The sequence below is a fragment of the Argiope bruennichi genome, chromosome 8 (assembly GCF_947563725.1).
Source record: "Argiope bruennichi chromosome 8, qqArgBrue1.1, whole genome shotgun sequence".
In the NCBI taxonomy this organism is placed as follows: Eukaryota; Metazoa; Arthropoda; class Arachnida; order Araneae; family Araneidae; genus Argiope; species Argiope bruennichi.
The window spans coordinates 56717342-56741624 of record NC_079158.1 but is presented as its reverse complement, the minus strand read 5'-3'; the positions used below and the strand labels follow the sequence as shown (position 1 = coordinate 56741624).

Here is a 24283-nt window from a genome sequence, read left to right as displayed (position 1 = left end):
AAACTTTAAATATTAATTACATTTTAATATCATGCTGCATGCACAGTAAGGTTGCAACTTAAAAATCATATTAAACATAATTATCTTTAAAACTGTATCCTTTATCATAAGCGATATCTCTACTGTGAGAATACTTATCTTTTACCTTAAAAGATCAAAAATAAAGAGAAAATTGCTATATCAAAAATTTAAGACAAAATTGATTTTATTCAAATTCATAAAATCACGCAATGAGGTGTTCTCGTTTATGATATCTAAGTCGGTCATACAGGAGAATCGGGTACATGGAAGCAAGTTTTTCTCATTTTTAAAAGATAAGTTGCCAAATGACAATATTTTTTATTTTTATATTATACCAGATAAGTGCTAGGTTTAGCACAGTTAAAATAGGTGAGGTTAAAGAATATGTAGCTATTGGAGATAGCGAGGACCGAACTCGCAAAGTTTGGATTCGTAGTCGAGTAACATGACCACTAGACAAAAGTGACCCCTCCTGTCCAGAGGCTGTTATCTGGCTTATAAAACTTCACCACACATAGATAATAGATATGATTATAAGTATAATTAAGATAGGTTGGCAAATTAAGATAGATGTGGCTAGAATTTTTCCGGCTTGATGAGAATCTGGTACCCTATTCCCTTGCCTTACTTCTAAGTATATAAAATTATCTTGGTTGTCGGTTTGACATTAATTTAAAACGGTTAAATCTGAAAAATTTTGGTAAGACTAATGGACGGTTTCCCATCAAGCATATTAAAATCGTGCCAAAATTATACAAAAACTCGCCAAAAGTCTGTCAACTTGGATGACCATCAAAAAATGTGTAACTAAAGACTTTTAGAATTGCACTAAAGAATTGTCATGATTATATTTGACGAGAAACCACCTCTAGATAATTCAGTTTTGGCGATCATACATTAAACTTAAACCTAACCAGAATTTTATAAGAAGTATCAAAAATCTGATGTATGAGAATTAAACAAAAATCCATCTTTGAAATAGCAGCTGTATTAAGAAGGTCAGAATTTGGAATTTATCAAACCCTGTTTCATGGAGACGATTTCAAGATGGCCATAAGTAACCTTTTTCCACGGCTGGTGCTGGAATTTGAATTCTGCTGGGAATTATATTCTTTCTCAAAATAAAACTAGATTCGACTTGGGAAAAATATTCGGCCGCTACACATGAATGTAATTTTTCTTTAAATGAAGTTTGCTAGCAGAATAACAGCGTTTGCTACAATTTCTATGGCCATCTCCGATGGTGAATATGTTTCACAATTTTGGATGGTTGGCATGTTATTGATATGTTTGTAAGTTCATAAGTTTCAAGTTCATAACCGGTACTTGTGTATGAACAGTAGTTGCAAAAATGTCTATTAGCATGAGTCCTTCAGCGATTAATCGCTAGCATGAAGCTAATACGCAAATATCGTTTTATATAAAAAAAACTATTGAAAGTCAAATATCAAGGAAAATTATTCATAAGAAAGCTTTCAAATTGGGTTTATGAAAAACGTAACATGGTTCGTTTACTGAAGTTGAAACCACAACATCGGCCAAACGTTTTTTTATAGTAAGAGGTTGAATGTCCCATTCAGTGAGAGGAAAAAAATGAAATTTGCACACACCTGGTGGATATTTACAATTTTGACAAGATCTCTGAAAAGAATCATTGAGCATGCTAGTTGACAGCATGGTTAGAGCACTGAAATGATTTGTTTCAAAAGAATAGATATTCCTTGCCTTCTTCAGATGGCAGGAAATCTGAAAATTGCACAAAGGCACTTGCCAACCATTTACATGCCTTTGGTGAAATTTCAGGTGGGAAACATTGGACTTTTAGTAGAAAACTGCTTTAAAGTGCCTTTTCACATCGCCAAAGATTCCAAGAATGCCAAGTAGCCAAAGTAATAGATGTACATCTCAACAATCGAGAAACATTGCTAATCTAATGAGGACAATAAGCTTGTCAGCAAAATTACTCTGCATGTCTGTTTAAGTTATCATATTGGCGATGAACTCGAGAGGTACATTAAAGAAGATTTCGCCCATTAAGACAGTTTTTTCAGAAATTAGCAGCAGTATCTTGCGGTATTAGTTTTGAACTGACTAGCTCTAAGCCCTTATTTGCATTTCAGGGAAAAACGAGGGAAGTCCTCATAAATTTAGTTTACGGTCCAGTTCTAGAGACGGGTACCATTTGGCGATTTTCCTCCAAATTTTTCTCGCCAAGCCCCGCGGACGCTGTAATCTTCAGAATTTTATTTCTCAATATTATGACTATTTTCAAGAGACGCTGGAGACTTTATCTTTAAAGTTTGGCGCCAAATTTGGCGGTACCAGTCCCTAGGATTTAGAGCTGCCTTGATAGTTGAAAAATTGAAATGGGCCTTAGAATATACTAGTTTTGAATTAAAGCTAGAAATAAAACTCAAAAAATGTTATCGACGGATAGTATACAGTGCATTAAAAGAAATTCAATTTAAAGAAACAATAATCAACTGCTAACTTTTTTATTTTTATTTGACTATAAGAATAGAAAATTCATTCTTTTCTCTCTCACTCTCACTCTCTCTCTTTTCAAGAATTCTCAGAAACATTTCTTTAAGTGTAATCAATGTAAAGCATGGTTCTTCTAGAGAAAACGAATTTCTTTGTGTACCAATTTCTGTCATTTAATCAAAACATTTGTTTTGTTTGCATAGATACCTTATCAACAAAAGCAAATCGTGACTTTCCATAAAAGTAAATTACCTTTATCTCATTTTTCCAGACTAAATTACTGTAAACACATAACATTCCTCAACAGTTTATGTTACACGGATAATCTAAAATCGCGTGTATTGTGATAAACACAAAACGAAAAAAGAATGCCAAAACCAAATTTCAATCCTAAACATTTATTCTACCATTTAAAAGTGTTTATGATTCCCTTCAATCGTTTTATGGACACGCAAGAAAGCATTTAAAGTTAAAAACATTCTTCGACATCAGCTTCGTGAAGGCTTCGTAAAAAGATACAGGTGTTTAATGCAGACAGGCCAAAATAAATAATGCATTTAGCTATTCAGTCTAGTTTTAACCCTTGATTGAAATTCTCTCATGACTTTTAAAAAAATATAAAATAGCTGAAATTTTATAACATTATGGTTTTTAGAATGAAATTTTATTCTGAATAGTAAAGAACATATAAAAGAGACGAACTTCTAAAAAGTGAGGACGTTATTATGACATTTGGTGCTCAGCTCTCATCTTGTCGTAGCAATCCTCCATGTTTGTTACGCCAGTTTTATTTGCTTCAATCGTTACAATAACGACTCAGCGTCGTAGCATGGTTTTTGTTCTTGACACCTTAATAGAATCATAAACAAGTATTATAAAAAAAAAAAATTAAGTCAATTCCTACTTTCGCAAGAATTAAACTCGCATTCTTCACTTTCACGTGAAAAATACTGAAATCGTTGCATTTTACCGATTGTAATGAAAACTGAAGAGGCAGTAGCTCAAACTGCTAAAACTCTATTTAAAGTATTAAAAATTAATTAAATTTAATAAATAATGAATTAATATTTGAAAAAACTGTATTAACATCAAGTATCATCCACTGCAAGTTTAAAAAATTGTGTTTGAACTTGAGTGGATAAATAAAAAGTATTTTATTAACGATTGAAAATTTGAACATGATATATAAATATATATAGGGAGAGTGTGAACTAAAAGTAGGAATTGAAAAAGACCCATTTTGTGAATTAATAAAAATCCTTAATTGATTTCCTTTTGGTCCTTTCACTTTCATCAATACAAAAGAATATATTTTGAATCTGAAAAGTATACTTTTTTTTATTTAACTAAGATATTATGAAGACAAATTCATTGAAAAAATCAAACTTAGAAAATTACAAAAGTCTAAGAGAAAAGAGTAGAGTTGAATTCCAGATGGAAAAAAAACATGCAGCTATGTAAATAATCAATGAATTCACATCGCTTAGATTTCTCTAAAACAACCAATATATATTTTTAAAAAATTTATACTGTCGCAAGTCAAAATATAAACTACATACTGAACTATCACTTAAAGATTATCTGAACGTTCACAGTACGCTTTCTAAACCTAACTGTATGCCTCATAATTCATTCACAATTTATGGATTTGTTTTATTAATGTATTCAAAAGGAACTCTAAAAATTATAAATGATTAAACAAACTTTCTTAGTAATTAATATTTTTTTTAATATTCTGATCAAATTTACTATTGATGAATTCAAAAAATGAAATTAAAGCATTGCACTGAGATTTAAGGTGAACTTTTGATAAACATACAGTACACTCCCGATTATCCACGGAATTGGGTGGCGCAACCGCCGCGGATAACAAAAATCGCGGATAATCCGATAAAAGCTAAAAACGGGTATAGCAAAAGAGAAAACAGTCATTCCAACTTTGAAAAATCGTTTTATGTACAATAAAACGTAAAATAAACAGCAGGAAATGTTTAACTAACGCTTAATATTTTAGTATATCACTCAAAACTAACCTAAAATGCATTTTGTTAATGAAAACAGAAAAGTGCTTTGTACTTACGAGAGGCGTCAAGGATACACAGAAAAATGAATACATATGTACTGTTTTAATACTGTAATGTATTATGTAATTACAAAAGCATAATTGTAAAACTGCACCTTTTTGAAGAAACAGTAAAAAAAAAAAAAAACTGTGCGGCAGGCGCGGATAATCGGGAGTCTACTGTATTAGCAAAGAAATATACATATTCTTTCTAAAGAAATGAACATATAAAAAGAAATTAGTATTATTCGCTTTCTGTTTTAAAAGAAAAAAACACATACCTATGATAGAAAATTAACCGATGCTGAATATTTTCAAGTATTCATCATCATGTGGTCGACGAGGTGCTAACTTCAGAGACAGGTGGGCAAACAATAAGGAAGGTATTAAGATTAGAATTACTGAAATGGCATTTTAACCTATTGCTATTTAAGGCCATTTTTTGAAATATCTTCTAAAAATTCTGAGCAAAACTTCTGAATATTTCAACATTTTTTTAAGTATTTAATTTTTTTTCTAGAATATATCTTAACATCTGAAGAAAATTAATCGAGGAAAGTTCTGTTCTAATATTCCGTGCATTGAATGAGAAGTGGATGAATATTTGATGGATTATTCATTTAACAATGCCATGCATATATTCAAAGCTATCCCACTAATGGAGAAACAGGAAAAATCCTATTGTTCATTTATCCTGCTTAGCTTTCGATATTCATAAAAAATGTAACCTTCAAATGCTTTGTCTTTCCTTTTATTCCATAAACAAGAACTTTTTTGACATCAGTCGAAGGAATAGAACTTAAGTTTAATGGCTAAGCTAGTTTAAGAAAAACCTTGCACTTCGGCATTAGAATTGTGCTAAATTTAAACAAAATGTGAAATTGTATGTAATTAAAAATTTGATAACTAGATAAAATTGAACGTTGCAGCATTTATGTCATTTTGCTTCACAATGGAAATGAATGTTATAGCATTTCGTTTGCAAACGTGTTAAAATTTTAAAAGCTCCAGAAATGGCAAAAGACTAACAATAGGAGAAAAATGAAATGGCTGTGTTGAGATTTTTTTTCGCATCCAGTTGCATGGCAACAATGTACTTTATGGAATTTTTTGTGGCAATTTTTAATGTAACTTTGTGGAAAGATGAAAAGAAAAATTAAATTCAAATGCTTAAGTTCATAACATCGTGATAATGGGATGACGATATTAAATACAATTTTTGGCATGTCACAAAAAATTATTTAAAATTTTTACACCGCGACTGTATATAAAAGCAATAAATAAAACTATGAAAAAATTGTTGTAAAAATAATTAAAACATTATTAAAAATTTAATAAAATTACAGAAATAAAACATATTTAAAAAGCTTTTTTGAAAATCTGGAGAGTTGGAAAAGTCTTTATTGTACGTTTATATGCCCCGATAATTATTGAGAAAAACTTTTAAAAACTCTATTAAAACATTAATATTTAATTAAAGATCTAATTAAAAATTTGAAAAGCCCTTTCTTAGAGAACATTTACTACCCAAGAAGTAACGACGTACCAAATCTTGTAGCTTTAATCTAAGTAGAATTCAGTATATATTATGTTAAAAAATCTGTATCATGATGTCAAATGAAACAAAAATGAGAACAGTGAAAAAAGTATTGATTTTGTGATCTTGAAAATGCAAACTGTGTACAATACAGTTATTATTTTTAAGTTTAAACAAGACAAAATTTGGAAGAGAGCAAATGATTTCAGATTTGTAACCTGATTCAAGAGACGCGTTATTAAGAAATGAAAACTAATTCAAAATGTTTCTAAATTTATACGATTTAAAAAATAGAATTTTTTTTTTAAAGATTGAATTTAACCATTTGCGCCGGAAAGGCGTGCCATGCACATCTAAATGCTTTTTTCACAAATGCTTTAATCATAACCACTTTTGTCGAAACGCTTTTGTCACTAATGCCTGCCGATGTGTTGTACATGTCGGCAGACAATTATCACAAAAGTGGTGTTCGAGACAACGTCGACTGAAACTTTTCACAGAGCAAAGTCTTAAGTCGGAAATTAATTCATTTAGAAGGTAAAAATAATTTTTCGACTATCGGATTCTTTGCGTGATTTCGTTGCGAGTTAAAGGACTCTTTTGGCACGCACATTTGTGAATATTTTGCTTGCGCAAGTGGTTAAAAATAAGAAAATCGAGTCAAAAAAATGATTAATTTAATATTTTTAACCTATCATGAGAATTTACTGAACTATCGTTAGAAACCCTTATTTCCATATAAATTCAGTGAGTTACAATGTTAAAATAATCATAATATTTTAAAATAAATAAATTGATAAGCTAAATGACACCGAAAACAAGTAAAATATAAGAGACTTAAACGTGACTTGCGTCTTATGATTTATCCTTACTGTTCATAGAAAAGATTAAATAGAAATAACGTTCTTCAAGCTGGTATAATGATTTCAAATTAATTTTTCGGTGGTTTTTAAGATTTTTAGATCATGTTTTAATTTTCCATCTTTTTTTTTGAACAAATTGAATTTTTAATTACTAGAAAAATTTTAAAACTAGAAGCAATGGTCTTCCCATAACTTTCCAGCGTACATTCTAATAAACTTATGACAGAAAATGCTTTACATGGCATTCTTTCTGAAAGTACAGGCAGACAGACAGTCAACTGGTAGATGAATTTGACTCACAGTTTAACAAATGTCCACACCATAGTAACATCTGTGCATCGGATTTTATACATTTAGCTCTCTTCGTATACCAAATTTCAACCAGTTAGCGCAAAGCAGTTCTGAGTTATCTTTGTACCAAACAGACGGACGGACATCTAAAAATGCGTTTTGTTTTTTTTTTGTTTTTTTTTTCCCCAACTCAGGGAAATCTAAAACGTGGAAATCATCAAAATCTCGGGTTCGGATATTTTGACGGTTACTATAATTTCTCTATACTACGTATACGAAAAAAAAAAAATTAACTGGTAGAATATTTTTGCAATACTTCTTACTCAGGGATGGGAATGTATCACCAAATACATTTTCACATAATTTCTATCATTCTAAAATCCATATTATAAGTATTTATCAGTCTACTAAAGTTTTATATCAAAATAATTAGTTTCTTTTGCTATTTGTTTTGCTTTCAAAAAGTTAATTTTACTGCAACAGTATTCTTACTATAGAATAAGTGCTTGCTACAGAGTCATTATTATTTAAAATCATTTCCAAAAACTTAATAACCGAATTAAATATTAGAATGTTTGCAAAAGCAGGCTTTTTATTCAAATTAAATTTAAATTAAGAAAGGGTACGCTAGCCCAAATTTAGAAATGAAGGCAAAATTCAAGTGCCGCAGGCCGAGTTAATAATTTTGAAAAAAAAATTGTCATAAAAAAGATAGGTAAAAAAAACCACTCAAAAATTTATTTCTTGAAAAAATAAAACGTATACATTAATGCGAGTTCGTAAATTGTACAGACTAAGTCTGTGGCAAAGGATACTGACGTGCTCTGATTGGTTTAAGCCTTGGCATCTTTTTGGCAATGTTTTTCCAAAAAGATGCCATACCGAAATATATATATATAAAATATGTGAATTTATCCTATCCCTCCTATTTTTTACGGTTTACATGTAATATCAATCTGGAACACATATACAGCAGAAAAGATCAAATCCTGAAACCTAAATTCAGGAAATATGAAAATTACAATTTATTAAAAATATTTTTGTGTGTGTTTCTTCTTAATATTATTTTGATATTAAAAAAATTATCTACGAAATCACATATTCCGTTAAAGCTTACATATTTATACGTTTTGGTCATTAAATAATCATTTCCCCATATGTAGTTGATGGGAAAGTAACAAACGTTCAGCAACAAGTTTCAATGACTGCATAAATTATCTAATAAAGGCACGAAAATCATAGAAAAATAAGAATTATTTAATTGTTGCATCATATGTTGAGTAATTAATTTCATATAGTTTTTATACTTCTGTGCATAAACAACAATAGTTACTTGTATTACTAGTATTATTAGTAATATTTATTATTATTAATAATAATTAGTATTAGTAGTATTACTAGTAATATTTAGAGAAAACAATTATATTAATAAAAATTAGATAGTGTTGATATTCACCCGTATCTTCCATAAAACTAATGAAAGGTACAAGGTTTGAGCCAAATAAGCGAAAACTACACTATTATGAGTGCAAAACATTGCCAAAAAGATGCCAAGGCTTAAACCAATCAGAGCACGTCGGTATCCTTTGCCATAGACTTAGTCTGTACAATTTGCGAAATCGCTACATTAATTGTTGCAACAACCGAAAACGTTGCCAAATAAAACCAATTTGTCCATAATTATGCTATTATAAAATTTTCTACCCCTGAAATGCTTACGATCATAACGCTCACGATCACGAGCAAAACGACACTCTAAAAAAAGATTAGCGAACTGGAAATAGAGGATAAATCAAACCATACAAAAAGAGAGCACAAAAGTTCTCAGATCATACAGTTTATAGAGTGACCTTCACACCCTAAATTTCGAGCACCCTTCCACCTTGACAATCTTGTGACATGAAGCGATGTTTCAGATTCACGACAAAGAAGAACAGCCAAGGCGTGTCAACATTCATAAAAAATGGTAACCATGCGATTTACTAATATTAAATTATGCATGCGCGTTCATCCATATTTAAATGTCTGGTGAATATGCCACCATATTGGTCACGGAAAACGTATGTAAATAGTTCAGAGTTTTTCAACTCTATTCAAGGAAACTAATCCAAGCCCATCTCCTTCCATATATTACCATTTCGAACAAAACAACGCATGTTCCAAGCTTACCATAACAAAGGTTCTTGAAAAACCCATTCAGTTGGTTTTTATAATAACTTTTATAGTTTCTACAATCTTGTGTTTGATTTTTTTCCCACCACTTGATTTTGCAGATGAATCAATTTTTCCCCTCAACATTTGTTTCAATTTGAAAATAAGCTCGCCATTTTAGGTTTAATGAATTTTGTATATACTGAACAATTAAAATTCTCCGGTAATTGTATCTAAAATTCTATCTATGAATGTTAATTCAAACGATAATTAAAAAAAACTTAAATAGTAATTTAGTTTTCATTTTGAGATGAAGTTAGATATTATAACAAATCAGTGATACCATTTCCTTTCCATGATAGCTGGAAGCCGAATACAGATTCTTATGGGTTATTAAATGAATCCTAATCTTGGCGACTATTTGGTGACAAAAATGAAGTTCTCGAAATAGCAAGAATTAGAACCCTATTTCAATTCAGGATCAAGATCTGGGAAATTTTCTGGATGTAATGAAATATGGAAAATGTAATCAGTCATGAAAAGTTAGAAAGTAATCTAACCTTTATTAAAATGGCATAATGACGGTAACTGGTAATTTGGAAGAACATTTTAATCACGAAGCAATTTGCATTAGACAGTAGGCGAGATAGAGTCCTTATACATGAAAATGCTTGCCAGTATATAACACGCATGAACTAAAATAATATTTTTAAAACAGGGATTTCTTGTTTCACCATACTGTTCTAATATGATATTTTAATATTATTAATTATTAGAATACAGCGAGATTTCTCGAGTCAAAAATTGCCATAATCAGAATGTAGAAATTAGAAAAACTTTGATAAGAACAAAAGAATTAGTTAAAGTAGGAATTGAAAATAAAAGAGGTATGTATAAATGTTATAGAAAATGTTGGAAACTATATTAATGTTTAACAGCTTAACTATTTTGCCCGAATGCCATACGTGCATCAATTTATCGGATTTTGATAGTTGTAAGCAAAAAATAAACCATTCATAACGATTATAATTCAATATTAAAATTACTTCGAATACATAGATAAGTCAAGTATTCAATGGATTTCCATTTGAATCAAAATAAGAAAATATTCCCAAAATAGAAGGTGTCATATTAGATAGCAGAGAAAATAAAACAGTTAAGTGGTAATCGATTAGTTCCCTTTTTTCACAGAAATTGCCCCTTTTAATCGTGTATATTTTCCCGATTCATCTAATTTATATATTAAAATAATTTTATAACTATTTTACAAAAATGTTTTGATAGACAAGAATTATTTATATTAAAAAAATCAGACTATTTCAGATTATGCATTATTATTGACTTCATTTGACATTTTGAATTTATTTTCAATCTCAATATTCAGTAAATTCAATTACTTGTATTATTGAATTTTCTGAATACCCAGAAGGAAAATTTGTTCACTAACAGATGATTTTATTGATGAATCGATATTTATATTTGAATCCGAGTTCTGGAATTTGTTCAAATATTTAATTCCCAATTTCCGAATTTGAAATCGTATCAATATATCCTAATATCCAATAAATTTAAATTAATGAGTATAATTAAATAAATTTTTTCAGTATTTGAAGCAGAACTGCAGTGAAAAATAGAGAAAAATGAATGCTTTGATATTTTTAATTATATTATGTAGTCAAATAGTATGCATATTAATGTACGCATATATTGTATAGTAAGCCAAACATCTGGCAATACATTTTTATTAAAGAACTGATAAAATATAAAAATATAATCTAAGGAATAATTTAATTAAAATTAACTAAGTACATTATAAAATCCTACAATGAAATATAATTAGACTAATACTAATAACGCAAACGATCATGAAGCATGTAAATTGAAAACGATATTAAGAAAATTAGACAAAGTTTTAGAATTTATAATAAAAAAAACTAAGAAGAATTTAATTAAACTTTTAATATGAGAGTCAGAATTAAATTATTGAAGGAATTATAAAGCAAAAAATCATTTAAACTGCCAAAAATATTGTTCTTTAACGTTAAAAACAATAAAAGAGCGATGTTTAATTGGAAGTTAAATCTAAAATAGCACTGTTCCATTCAAAATTTATCAAGTTGCCATGACTACAGTGATTTTGTTTTGAAAATATTCATTTTTGGCCAAATTCTGCTTCAAAATAAGACATCTGATACCACATTACTTCGGAAAAATCCTAATTATTTGTAGAAAGCATTAAATTAAGAACTTTAGATATTATGTTCTATATTGTAATAGCAGTAGTAAAGATATTTTTTGTCGAATAAAAACAGATAACCGAATGGCACAAAAGGAGGAAATGAATTCTTAACTACTTCGTAATTAATTAGTAGACTTCATTATACGATCGTTTTCATCACATGATGTGACGAACGGTCTTAAATTAACTTTTGCTTAAGTAATGATTTCCTTCTTCTAATGACATGCTCATATTATTCGCAACCTTGAATTAAGAATTTTGATTCCTGACACGACACAAGGAATCTATTTTTATAATATTATGACTAGTAAATCTCATTAGTCTATCATCATGTCAGAATTAATCCTCACTGTAATTTTATCTTGTAACTAACTATCCTCCTCCAAGACTGTGTAGGTGTTTATAATTTATTAAATTGTTGGAAGACATGCTAATGTTCGCAAAAGATATTTTTTAGATGCCAATTAACAGTTGCGAAATGTAACAAACTTAAGCGTTCTTCAAACACCAAACTGATTTTTTTAAAGCTATTTTGAGCTGATAGCAACAGCCTATTTTAACTCTGTTAAATATAATCCATATTATTCTTAAATGTGGACTATGAATCTAATGTGTATAAATCTGCACTAAATCTAGTTTTGATATTTTACAACAATAATAAGCCTTATTTAAAATGGAAATGAGCATTTTATACGAAATAATTTAGATTGCGATGCATTAAATACAGCTAATATATGCAGAAGGCTTGCATGCCTATTAAATATTAGCCACCTTTGATGACCATTTGGTTTGGCATGATTAAGCGCTATTTAATTAACTTGGTTTTAATGTTTTCGTCAGCAAAATATTTTAAACTTCAAATTTTGAAAAAAAAAAGTCATATAATGACGACTTTATGGGAGAAGTCTTACACTGTTCATTGTGTTCTGTATTTCTCCAATTTCTGTCTATATCTTTATACATATAATTATATCATAGGAAAAGGCAGCAGCGTTTAAAAAATGCCGTTGCTCGATTCTAAATTCAAACTTTAATTGTAAGTACAATAAATTGTCAAAAATTTTAATTGAAAGTACATCTTAATATAGATACCAGTTCAAAATGGGGAAAAGTAAAAGCCGAGTCTATTTTTTGATTATCAACAATGGAAAAAAAAGTCAGAATAAATCATTAGTAAAACAATGAAAATTTGAATCTCTTCAGTCATAAAATACATTTCTAGTAAATTTTGATTAAAATACAATTTAAAAATTAGTTGAAATAGGCAAAAATTGTAAAGCGTAGCAAATCATTGAAAAAATAATTTTTATTTGCAAGATGATGTAAAAATAATTTTTGAGCTGTAATATTTTTCAGAAATTATGGCGTAAAAACGCTGAAATTTCTTAATTTCTAATTAAAAATTTAAAAAAAAATTCTCCGAGGTGTACATTCCATTGTGCAAAATATATGCCAAGTTTGACAAATAACGATCAAACCATCTAATCTGTAGAAAGATAATCCAGTTCCGCAAACACACACATATACTTACAACTTTATTATTATTAGAAGTAGGGTGTAACGGAGGGTTAAAGACAAAATACTTAGAAAATATTTTAAAAATTAAAATTTTAGCTGTTATTTGTCAATTTTGTAAATTTTATTTTAATTAATTTAAATTTGTATTAGATATGAATATACAAGGAAATAATCGTTATTGTTTTATAAGACGTCACAGGCATTTAGTAATCTACATCAAACTCTGCATTTTCGCAGCAGATTCACGTAGAGTAAAACAAAAATCGTCTGATGACTTTTTCAGAGCTAATGAAAAGAAATCAGGATTGGGATTGTAATACACTAGATTTCAAACAATTTTTGCAGTCATCAAATAAAAGAGATCAAGTACTATAGAAAGGAGGTGGGATGAATGAACTGTGCTTCCAGACTCACTCTATTCATGAGATAAATATATGAAAAACAAAACAAAATGAAAAACCATGAACAGAATTTTTAAAATAAGATCTTAATGCAGCTTGGCTTCAATTCTTTTTCTTATACTATATCTTGTTTATCAAATTCGTCTAACAAAAACATATATACTTTTTTCACTCTTTTCCCAAAATATTTAAAACATTTTCTTCAAGTGTAATCAATATAAAGCAAGGTTCAAGAGAGAAATGTTCTCTGTTTACCAATTTATGTTAGTCAAAGCATATCTTTTGTGTACATAGATACTTTATCAACAAAAGCAATGCTAATGATTTTTCTAAACTTCTTTTATAACATTTTTTCCAGAATAAATTAATGTAAACACATATGGCATGCCTCAATTGTTTATGTTACAGAGATAATATAAAATCGCGTGTACAGAGATAGACTTGGTATTCGGAAAACAAAAAAGAATACAAAGCCAAATTTCAATTCTAAACATTTATTCTGTCATTTAAAAATGTCTATTTCCCCGCAATTGTTTCTATACACACGCAAGGAAACATTTAAAGTTAAAAACATTCAACATTCGTTTCGTGTATATTTTGTAAAAAAGATGCAGGTGTTTTTACTGCAGACAGGCTAAAATAAATAATGCATTAAGCTGTTCTGTAAAGTTTTATCATTACTTTTAATAAACTATAAACTATCGGATATTTTATAAAATTATATCTCTTACCAGAAAATATGGATTCTGAATAGCAATAATAGAAATAAAAGAGACGAACTTAAAATTAACTATTCGTACGTTTCAATTATTCATAATTATATACATTAAACATTAATTTTAAGGATAGGAATATCGATTCAAATCTCGATCGAATATCGATTTGAATCACGATTCAAATGAATTCCCAGTTATTTGGCAAAAATAATATAGGTTATTCAAATATTCTCACAATGCTTTGTGATGTTCATCTTTTCCCTTAAATGCCTTTTTTGTTTCAATTATCATTTTAAACCGCACTATTTTTAATTTAATTTAAAACTTATTTATTTATTGCTTACTGCCTTTGATGGCCAGTTCATTAGCCGGATTGGTTGCTAAGAATTTCAATTAAATATTTCGTGTAACTTGGTTTAATGGCTTGTTCGGCTAAATATGTTGTCAAAAAATTTTTTATGAAGATTTAACCCTTATGATTTAAGAAATCTACACCGTTGTGTTCATTATACAGTGCATTCCTCCAATTTTCTGTCAATAATTTTAGACATTAAATTATTTCACGGGAGATAGCAAGACTGTTTAAAATTGCGCGCATATTAAAAATTTTCTTTATTATTTACTTCCAATTTAATTGTTCGCAATCGAGTTAAACCTAAACTTTAAGTACAATAAAATTTCAAAAATAATTTTAAAGGCATAGATTACATTGAATTCTTACTCGACTTGGAAACATAAACCGAATCTACATACTATGCTGATCATCAACAATAAGAAAATAAAGACAAGATGGAATATCGTTGCTAAACTCTTAGCAACGGATTGTAAAACCCTCCACGCATTTGCGCATGCGTTAGGGTGGGTTTAATTCGTCAAAATAGGGGTGAGAGGAAAGATGAAAGGAGGGGATGTTTACATTTACTAGTATCTAATAAGGGAAATCCAAGGTCAAAGGGAATACCGGAAATGCACTTATCGTTCTGCGTCTCAGTCCTTAATGAGATGGAGTCGTCGAAATGTGATCGTCTCAGAATCCGTTGACGAATTATAGCAACAATTAAAACGGTTTGAGTTTCACTTCAACAGTGAAATACATTATTATAAAATACGGTAAGCATAATTTTTAAAAATTGATTGAAAGCAGAAAAAAAAATTCTACCTCAAAAAATTGATAATACTGAAAAGTTGACTTTTTGGTTTTTAAGATGTGAAAATCATTTTTGCGCGAAAGAATTTCAAAAACGGCGCAAAAATCTTTTAATTTTTAATAAATGAAAACCTCAATTAAATTTTAAAACGGAACCAAAATGAAAACCTAGCAAAGAACTTCGGTTCAACACTATTACTCACAACTTATCTCTCCATCCTGAGAGTAAAACCGTTCCAAATAGAGAGAGTTACAAGATCCGACCCAAAATAGCTCAAGTGTTGCTCCAAAATGAATCGTTAGCATAACTAAACTAAACCTGTAGTGAAGGTCTCGAGTTCTTGAAACAAACTTCGTCTCCGTCAAACTTCAGTTTCATTTTTTTTTTAATAGCAAGACCTTATTTGTATTTTTTAGCTCTCCACTGAGAAACTCTAATTTATACAAATTTTTTTACAACATAATGACGTTTTTACAATTTTAATCCAATCTAAAAATTATATTAAAATTAAATTGTAATATAATCCTCTTTAAAACGCTTTAAACGTTTCGATGTAAAGGAAAACAAGTAGAGAACAAGACGGACAGAGAGAAAGTGCTCGAGTCCACAACATTGTTTAAATAACCATAAGATTAGCTCATGAGCATGGAGTTGTATTATATAAAAACCACAATATATTATAAAATTAAATTGATGCGGCGCGTTTGATGAGAGCATTGAATCCATTCATTAATAGAATAGATTGATTTATTCAATATGGAATCATTACATAAAACAAAATCCAAAGTAAATTGAACTAGAGCACAATTTATGCTATGTGGTACACATGAAATTAATCCCACAGATTAAATATTGATATCTATTGCACATTTGCTGACAGAAAAATTAATGGGGGGGGGATCTCCCTAAGTTTTTCGCATACTCCCGGATTGAGATGTTATCCCCCCTGCCTCAGCATAAAAACTGTATACCTTGAGCAGGACTAAATGATACGTTTGCACCGATTCTCATCTTTAGAGTTTAACACATGAGTTTTGTGCTTCCTAGTACCTATAGTAAATAAAACCAATTGTGCATTTTGACACCTTTTTTCGGCTGATTGAAACCACATTCTTGTAAAAAATTACAATTTTTAGTAAAAAAAATAATAAAAATAATAACATCGAAATATTATTGAGTTGTTCTCAAAAATTTTGGAGAATCAAAAATCATTTAAAAAAAACTTTTCACTATTATCAATCTAATTTTTTTTTTTTTTTTGTAATTCTAATAAGTTTAAAAAATATATTTTTGTATATATTTTACAATAACATTTCATTTTTTCCATATTTGTCAAAATCGATAGGGTATATTTTTTATTACAACACTTTCCCTATATTTCGTTATACGAGAAAAAGAAAAGTATTACAATCATTAAAAAATTCCCTGAATTCGAAAAACATATTTTTAGAATTATTTCTGTTTGTGAACTCGATCATTCAAAAGCGCATTCAAATAGAGCGATAAAATTTGGAATGCGCCCCTTAACTTCATTTGTAGACTTCTCCCAAATTTTGAGCAAAATCGATTCAGTTGATTTGTCCAAATACAAATGAACACGATAGAGACAAACCAAGATGAACAGAATTTTGAACAAGATGAATAGAATCTTCTGCATAATGTTAGCATCTAAAATACAGATCAAATTTTGAACTAAATCCGGAAAGGATTGACTGTCATATTATATAATATATTCGCATGCATGTAAACACAAAAACTCAAAAGTAAAACGAAATCGGATCACATGAAATTTGATACGATTTGGATGCTAAAGTTATAGTAATGCGTCAAATTTCAATCTGTTGCAGTTGCATTATTCTATTTTCTTTTTTGGATAATAGATGGCGATGCCTAATTAGGTACGCCTCCCATAATGCATTGCGATTGTAAAAAATGAGATGATATGCTGTTCTGTAGATGTGTGCGCGTTAATGTCTTGTCTTTTCGTGTTTGTGTTTGTTTTGTGTGAAATGTGATCATTAAAGAAATGTTCCCGAAAACATGTGTTCTATTGCTTCCATTGCAAGGATCATAATGATATTGTGGCGGATTGATATGCACGAGAATAGAACCTGGGACCTTGTGGTTCGAAGCCAAGTAACATGACCACAATACAAAAGCAATTGCTCGGATAGCGTAGCTGTTAACTGGCTTATAAGTTATTCACCACAATATTCATTCCACCACAAATCTTATTAGATCGAAATATATCCGAGTTGCGTACTAAGTTCCCTCTACTATAGTACGAAGCATAAACACTAGCGAGGGGGACTCTGAAAATAAAAATTTGAGCTTTAATGCCTTCACAGCCTAACTCAACATCCACAACTTTAATGCAGAGGAATCGGGAGACGAAAACACCTTCACAAGGGTGTATGCGAGAAAGTTTTGGTGAGACCAGTCACATTAATTTTATTTGCAATATTAAAAATATATATATATTTAAAAGAACCGCTAAACTATTTCAGTAGTAATTGTCTATTTGAAAGAAATTCTGTCGGAAAGGAAGTCAGTTATCTATCCGCTTCTTTATAATATGAGTGTGTGTAGTACACTGATTAACGAAGATTTTTTTTTAAGAGAGTCATGTTCCGTTTTTAGTTGATGAGTCTGGTTTGTCAACCGGAATTTCAGCATTTCCAACTTCCTGATTAACAGTTCTGGGGCATAAGCTTAAAAATAAAATAAACATTTTACATTATAGAGTGAAACTGAAAAAATGCAGACATTCCTCAAAATTGGCCGCTTTTACTTCATTTTTAGGTAGATTCCTATAAGAAGACTACCTATAGTAATTTTTCTCATGAAAAGAATTCGGGGAAATTTCTTCAGTTCTGCAGCGATCATGGTCCCTAGAAACAAAAACCACCCTGCTTTCGAAATTATATATTAAATATATCTTATGAACTAGAGTAATTTCGTTTGGATTTTAAGTGTCTTGTAATATGTTGTTAGAAATGTAAAAATCTCAGACGAGTTCGTAAAGGATTCACCCAGCTAAAAGGGAGTGGAAATGGTGGGCGTTGAACTTTTAATTTTGCTATAGCTTTCTTATCGAAGATACTGAAAATAAATCTAATTAGCGCCTCATTAAGATGAGCTTCTTTTGTATTTGAAGTTTTTCCGATAACTGCAATATCTTAGAAGTAAGGGCTGAAAATTGATTTTCACCCCTTAATTTTGTCTGTTTCAACAATTTATGTTACCAGATTATAAATCAGATTTAAAGTGCCTTCCTGCTTTCTGAGAAGAATTTTATTTAATTTACAGGAAAAATTAGTTATTTTCGAACTTGAGTTACATCCGTCAAAGAATAATCCATAAAGTTCATTATAGGATAATCATTAACCATAATCCAAAGTTCGTAAAAGATTAAAGAATTGTATAAACTTAGAGGATGCTAAATAATATAATTATGTGACTATTAACTGCCAAAAACAGTAAAAAAAATTTTAAGGAAAGATTACCTTAAGTGAGGCATTAAAAATGGAACTTAGTTTATCAACAAGCAAAATAAATTTTTCGAACTACAGGAAACATTTTATTTTAAACGTTTAGTGATATGCCAAATATATTTGGCATTTTCATAAAATCATGCAAAGCTGATGAAAAAAAATTCTGTCGCCAGAACTTTTTGCAAATTTGTTTATCAAAATATAAAATACAAAGCACAAAAATTCATAAGAATATTGCAAATCTTTAAATTTTCAAAATACTAAAGTTATATAAAGAAATGCATTGTGAGGCTTTAAAAAGAACCATAAGATTTAATGAGCTGCCACCAACAAATAACGATTGTTTTACCAATGGCGGTTGTTATTTGTCGATGTCACCGGCAAATAACGTCCAGCTTGCTGATTGCATCACACGACGCGAAAATTTTAAAAAGATTATTTAAGCGATTAAGTAAAGAAATAAAAAAAATATTGTCAAGACAGAAATTATACCAATTTCGAAACAATGAACAATTATAATTCAATTATGAATTAGATTTTGTAAGCTTTTCTAACGCATTTTTATCAGTTTCATACAGATGTTTCAAATATCATACAGTAAAATATTCAGATTTTATGTTCCCATCAATCGAGAGTAGGATTCAATCTGTATCCTCTTTTATTACCAGTAGATGATTTAAGTACTTATCCAGTGCGTGATGAATACACTTATTCTTCGATTCAAACACAATAACAAAATAAATCCTGAAAACGAATAAAAAATAATAATGATTTTATTCGTTTATTTTTCTTGGTGAAAATGATATCGCTTGGAAAGCTGCAGACGATTATAATCGAAATAAATAACCGAATGAGACGTTTTAAAAAGAGAGAAAAGAAGTCAATGTAATTAGAAAGTTTGTTTCAAATGATGTCATTTGAATTTAATACAAACAAAAATTATTTTCATGATTCTTAATATACTAATTTGGATGCTTGCCAAAATAATGGAGGAGTAGTTTTTTTTCCCGCTGAGACACATTTCCTGTTGCAGATCAGTGAAGAAATCTTTTGAGTTAATCAAGATAATGCTTAATTAAAAATCAATTTAAAAGAAATTTTGAACGTTTTTATATTAAAATAGAGAAAAAATGTTCGCAATAATCACCTCAAAGGATCTAAAAAGATATTAAAATTCTTGATGAAGAAAATTTAGTTTCAATTAAAAAATATTTTTGGAAATATAATTTTTTTAAAATATGATTAATTTTTTAAAAATATTTGATTCAGTAAATTAAGCCAAATTTATAAAATAAATTTCTTTACATCGAGAATTGTTTTTTTTTAAAGGTAAACAATTTGTTTATTTTTTACAATCATTAAAAACAATAGTAAAGATAAATACATCACAAAAGTCTTCAAGTTAACATAAAACATGAAATTAAAAAAAAAAAATCTTCATTAACTGCTTAACTATTTTGCCCGAGTACCATACATGCATCGATTTATCGAATTTTGATAATTGTAAGCAAAAAATAAACCATTCATAACGATTGTAATTCAATATTAAAATTACTTCGAATACATAGATAAGTCAAGTATTCAATGGATTTCCATTTGAATCCAAATAAGAAAATATTCCCAAAATAGAAGGTGTCATTTTATTTGATAGTAAAGAAAATAAAACAGTTAAGTGGTTAAATTTCATAATTCGGACTTCCATCCCATTTTTGTTCGAATTTCATATTTTATTGCAAAAATAACTATCTGTGTGCCGAATTTTGAGAATGCATTTTGTATCTAAACACAGCAGACATGCAAACATTTTCTTTTACAAATAGCTAAACTGTATATTTAGTATTTGGCCACATTTAATATAAATGCATTATTGGTAAATTATTTGCTGAATAAGTTCAAAATGATCTCGTGAAATGGGATAAAGACAAAACTGTCTATTTTGTTTTCAATGCATATTTTATAAAGTCACCAGCTAAATCAAGTTATTTTACGTTATATTACAGATTTGAAAAATGATTAAATTCAAATACAATATACATTTTTATTAGAGATTAGGAATTTGAGTTTTTTCATTATTTGTTCATGAATCTCCATAAAGAAGTAACCAGGTGACGACGCGACCAATTAATTGCAAATATTAAATACTGACATTTCACTATAAAGAATATTTCAAGGGCAAATTTTAAAGATAGATCAGGCATATAGAAATAAGTTATATTTACAACACTTGGGGTCTTCCAAACGCAAAGTTACGCCTCTTTTTAGGTGTTCTTTGGCGATTTGGCGATAAATAAATTAAAGAAGAATATACTAAATAAAATGTGCAATATAGTTTAATAGAAATATACGATATTTGTCTTTTTCTGGCGCAGTCATTCAGTTGCGATGCATTGCATCTTATGTAAAAAAAAAAAAAAAAAAAAAAAAAAAAAAAACGTGAGAAATAAGTGTCCTCTTCTGGAGGGAGGAGGTGATATGTCTGGCTTACTCTCTTCTGTAACTATTTTGCAAGAGTTTATTTTTTGATAAAATATTTAAGTGTGTTCTTGTTCTTCCAATGTAAATAGAATCTATGTATATTTTGACAAAAATGGAGTCATTTAAAAAAAATTACAGCCTACAAAACTCGAAAACAAACGCTTACTTTCAACAACCCTATTAAATGAATAAAATTATTGCAAGTTGCACACAATAGAATAGATAAAGTAATAAAAATAAGAAAGTAAAATCAACAACAAATCGATGTACTTTAATCAAAGGATTTGCAAATCAAGTGTTCGAAATTGTACAAATTTTGCGTGTAGTTATTTAAAAAACTGTATTATTTGGCTTTAATAGAAGTGTATTCCATTAAATTTCAACTTCATTTAAGCCTTCATAAGTTCTAGAGTTTTATTTTCAGAGACCTGCAAATGGGCGTTTTGTGTAGTTGGGTATTTTTGTATTTTAGTATAATAAAAACCGAATAAGCAATTTGGATACTTTTTTCCAGCAATTCGAACCAAAATTTGTCACCAAACTGCAATTTTAGTACCAAAATGGCATACAAATTTCATTCAAGTCAAATTTTTGAGTCATAGTATCTACATGTCAGTTAGCTCATTGGCAGATTTAGTTCAAATTTAACAAGCATCTACAATATCTGATGATAAATCTGTACATCAAATTTCATCTATATAGCTTTTTGTGTTAACCTTTCACTGCATTTGTATAAGACAGACAGATAAATAGATATAGAAAAACTTCCTGCCAATGGATTTCACTCAAAATTAGATAGAAGTCTACAAATTTGATTTAAAGACCTCATATCAAATTTCATTCGTCTAGCTCAAAGTATTTTTGAGTTAATGTGTTCATAGAAGAACTAGTATAAATATAAAATGGGTTTTGGAGAAGGACGGAAGACTGAAAAGTAAAGATTTTTTAATTTTTAACAATATTTTCTCTTTATATACTTCATATACGTTAAAGTCAAAAATTTTCAAACAAATTAAATATCAGTCATTTACTATTAAAAAGTGTGTCCATTATTTAAAAAGAAGCAGTGTTCTTTCTCGACAAATTCCAGTATACCTTTTAATTAATACTTAATTAAATGTATCTTGTTATATCAAACTTGTCTTAATTTATGATTTTAAAGTATGAAGTAATTAACTTGAAAACCTACACTGCCTTTTTGAGACAGAATTAAATTGCCTTCCTACACTGGCACAGTTTGCATACAGAATATTGATCCGCTCTCCGTTTTTTTTTTTTTTTTTTTTTTCGGCAACAGAGATAAAATAAAAATTTCTAAATAATTTTCTGACAAAACTTTTAAAAAATTTGCCAACCTTTTACATATTTATTCAAATGTAAAGCCTACGTTAGGACCCACACACTCGGCATTGGTGAACTTTTTTGATTTTATATGCAACTGACTGTTACTGATTATATATGCAAGGTCTTTACAGCAGATATATATGCAATGAATTTTAAACAGTAATATTTAAAAAATGAATGTAAAATAAAATAAAAATTATATCTTAATAAGCATTGTGGGTATGCATGCATGTTCCACATCTCCTAAAAACTAGACCAAATTCAACCAATTTCGCGCACTTATTGTTTAAGATAAAAACTGTTAATTTTTCAAAAAGCAAATTCGAATTAAAATTTCAATCTATATCTATACTTATAATAAAACTCAATGTGTGTGTGTGTGTGTGTGTGTGTGTGTGTGTGTGTGTGTTGACGCTCTACAGGCCAGGTCATTCGACATACAGCTATCAAATTTGGTACATATATACCTTAGAGGTCGGGAATGTGCACCTGGTGTCCCTTTTTTTGAAATTTTAATTAGAATTTTAATTATTAATTAAAAACTAACTTTCCCGCCAAAAAAATCTTCCATTTTCCCCACCGCCAACTTTTTCGCCAAAAAAATCTTCCATTTTCGCCACCGCCAAATGAGTAAGGCTTCCGTGTTTTTTTTCTCCCAACAGTAATGAGGCTAGGGTTAACATTTTTCGGCGGATTATTTCAAACGATTCTGTTTATTTTCTTAATGTTTGATGCATTTAAAATTAAACATTGTTAATTAATCGATCCTTCAGATTCATTCTGAAGTACTTTTGAATTAAAATAAAACAGAATAAAGGAAATTAAAAATTTCTAATCCGTATAGCGTTACCCCAACTCGCGTAGAAAAAAATATCACGTATTTGCGTTACGTAACTGGCGAAAAAAATTCACGCATGCTCATTCTGTTCTGACTGTTGTCATGACAACAATTATCAGCAGATGATTTAAATTATTTTTAGGTTAGTTGCATTCTTTTGTAATTAAAGTGTATTTATGTTAGTTATATATTTTTTGTATATGCTTTTAATTTTAAGTACATCGTTTTTTAAGTAATTTTTTTAAACCTGTTTTAGACCGATTATTTTAAATGATTCATTTTATTTTCTTAGTGTTTGATGCATTTAAAGTTAAACATTGTTAATGAATCGATCTGCTCATGATGAATTTGAGAAACTTTTGTTGACAAATTCTTGAGATATTACGTAAATTAAAAAAGATATTCTTTAGTGCCCATAAAGTTTAAACGCTGAGTGACTCTATTTTCATTAATCAGTTTATAAAAAAAATGCTTTGTTTCAGTAAAAAATATTATTCTATTAATTGCAGATTAATTATTTCCACTTTAATTTAAAGCATAAATTCTACGCGTGCTAACAGAAAATGAGAGAGATACATATTACGTTATGACTGAAGGCCTTTATAATATTATGAATGAATTATATGGCAATCAAAATTTGAAGTTTTAAAATATTTTGATGAAGAAGCTATTAAAGTAGGAATTGCATAAAATATTCAAAT

At 29.0% G+C, this 24283-nt stretch overlaps 1 protein-coding gene across 3 annotated transcripts in view; it reads right to left on the bottom strand.

Moving 5' to 3' along the window:
- Positions 1 to 24283, bottom strand: part of LOC129980974 (galactosylceramide sulfotransferase-like) — a 98495-nt gene that overhangs the window by 5627 nt on the left and 68585 nt on the right. The window contains exon 2 of one of the 3 annotated variants that reach the window (XM_056091531.1): positions 3208 to 3354. The exons of the other annotated variants lie outside the window; for them this stretch is intronic. The gene's annotated coding sequence lies outside the window, so the exon portion shown is untranslated. The remainder of the gene's footprint in view (positions 1 to 3207; positions 3355 to 24283) is intronic. 3 annotated transcript variants of the gene reach the window in all.